We start from the raw sequence: 2,717 nt of genomic DNA on the forward strand, positions 1-2,717 counted from the left end.
AGTTTTGGTATCCAGAATCTGTCAATTGGTGAGAGTGGGGTGTTGAAGTCTCACACTATTATTGTATGAGGTGCAATGTGTGCTTTTAGCTTTACTAAAGTTTCTTTAATGAATGTGGCTGCCCTTTGATTTGGAGCATAGATATTTAGAATTGAGAAATCATCTTGATATAATTTACTTTTGATGAGTATGAAGTGCCTGTCCTTATCTTTTTTGATAAATTTGGGTTGGAAATTGATTCTGTTCAATATTAGAATGGCTACCCCAGCTTGTTTCTTAGGACTATTTGCTTAGAAAATTGTTTTCCTGCCTTTTATTCTGAGGTAATGTCTGTCTTTATCCCTGAGGTGGGTTTCCTGTAAGCAGCAAAATGTTGGGTCCTGTTTGTGTAGCCAGTATGTTAGTGTATGTCCTTTTATTGCGGAATTGAGTCCATTGGTGTTAAGAGAAATAAAAGAAACGTAATTGTTGCTTCCTGCCATTTTTGTTGTCAAATTTGGGAATAGGTTCTTGTGGCTATCTTCTTTTAGTTTTTGTTAAAGGATTTCTTTCTTGCTTTTTCTAGGGTGTATTTTCCATCTTTGTGTTAGTGTTTTCCCTTTATTATCCTTTGAAGGGCTGGATTAGTGGAAAAATATAGTGTGAATTTGGTTTTGTCATAGAATACTTTGGTTTCTCCATCTATGGTAATTGAGAGTTTTTCTGGGTATAGTAGCCTAGGTTGGCATTTGTGTTCTCTTAGTGTCTGTACAACATCTGTCCAGGATCTTCTGGCTTTCATAGTCTCTGGTGAGAAGTCTGGAGTAATTCTAATAGGCCTGCCTTTATATATTACTTGACCTTTTTCTCTTACTGCTCTTAATATTCTGTCTTTATTTAGTGCATTTGTTGCTCTGATTATTATGTGTCAGGAGTAATTTATTTTCTGGCCCAGTCTATCTGGAGTTCTCTAGGCTTCTTGTATGTTCATGGGCATCTCCTCTTAGGTATGGGAAGGTTTCTTCTATAATTTTGTTGAAGATATTTGCTGGCCCTTTGAGTTGAAAATCTTCATTCTCATCTACTCCTACTATCTGTAGGTTTGATCTTCTCATTGTGTCCTGGATTTCCTGGACGTTTTGAGTTAGGATCATTTTGCACTTTGCATTTTTTTTGATAGTTGTGTCCATGTTCCCTATGGAATCTTCTGCACCTGAGATTCTCTCTTTCATCTCTTGTATTCTGTTGCTGATGCTCTCACATCTGTGGTTCCTGATTTCTTTCCTAAGGTTTCTATCTCTAGAGTTGTCTCCCTTTGGGTTTTCTTCATTGTTTCTACTTCTATTTTTAGATCTTGGAAGGTTTTGTTCAATTCCATTGCCTGTCTAGTTGTGTTTTCCTGTAATTCTTTAAGGGATTTTGTGTTTCTTCTACCTTTTTAGCAATGTTTGCCTGTATTTCTTTAAGGACTTCTACCTGTTTAGCATTGTTCTCTGTAATTCCTTGAGGGATTTTTATGTTTTCTCCTTAAGGGGTTCTAAGTGTTTAGCAGTATTCTCCTATAATTCCTTGAGGAATTTTTTTACTTCCTCTTTAAGGGCTTCTCCCTCTTTAGCACTGATATCCTGTATATCTTTCAGTGATTTATTAATGCCCATCTTTAAATCTTCTACTACCATCATGAGATAGGATTTATAACACAAATATTGCTTTCCCAGTGTGTTGATGTACCCAGGACTTGTTGTGGTGGGCGTACTGGGTTCTGATGATGCCCAGTGTTCTTGGTTTGTGTAAGTAAGATTCTTAAGTTTGCCTTTCGCCTTCTGGAAATCTCTGGTGTTAATGATCAAGCTGTCTCTGGTTGGAGCTTTATCCTCCTGTGATTTTGTTAGCCTCTGTCAGCACTCCTGGGAGTCCAACTCTCACCTGAGTTCCAGTGGTCAGAGCACTCTCTCGAGGCAAGCTCTCCTCTTTCAGGGCAGGTTTCCAGCAGTCTGGGGCTCTGATCTACCTCCTGAGTTCTGGGGTCAGAACCCTCCCTGTAGGCCATCTTTCCTCTGGCAAGGAATGTTCCCAGGAGTCTGGGTCTGAGTTCTGCCCCTGGCTGATGATGAAGGCCTGAGGGGACCCTGACCAAAAAGCTCTGTTGCTTCTATCGCCCATGTGCTCTCATGTGATCAGGAGGTCCTGGGTGTGCTAGGTGTCCTGTGGCGTGGAGAATCCTCTGGTGCCCTAGATGCCCTCGCCAGTGTTCACACAGAAGATGTCGGGACTGGCCCTGACCTGAATGGTTCCCAGCCTCTGTCTGACAGGGTTCCTTTGTCCCTGTTTCTGCTGGCACAAGACCCTCTGTGATTCTTTGAAGCTGATGTTCTGCTCACCCGTGATCCTGAAGTGATCCCAAGATCCTGTGGGGTGGAGAGCACTCTAGAGCCCTCAGCACCCTTTGCTGGGCTCAGAAAGAAGATGGTGTGGTGCATGTATCTTGTCTTAACTTTCCACATTTCCATATTATTAAAGGGAAGAACACAATAGCAATAATAAAATGGCTCCAGGATATCTCCAGTGAGATGACTATCGATTCTTATAATCCATAATACTTTTCTAAAATTAAAAAGTGCCCTAAGTTCTTCTCCATTTTTGTCCCTGCAGTTCTTTCCATCAGGAACAATTGTGGGTCAGAGGTTTGACTGTGGGATACCAACCCCTCCCTCACTTCATGCTCTGGAAAAGGAAGT

The sequence above is a fragment of the Mus musculus genome, chromosome X (assembly GCF_000001635.26).
Source record: "Mus musculus strain C57BL/6J chromosome X, GRCm38.p6 C57BL/6J".
NCBI lineage: Eukaryota > Metazoa > Chordata > Mammalia > Rodentia > Muridae > Mus > Mus musculus.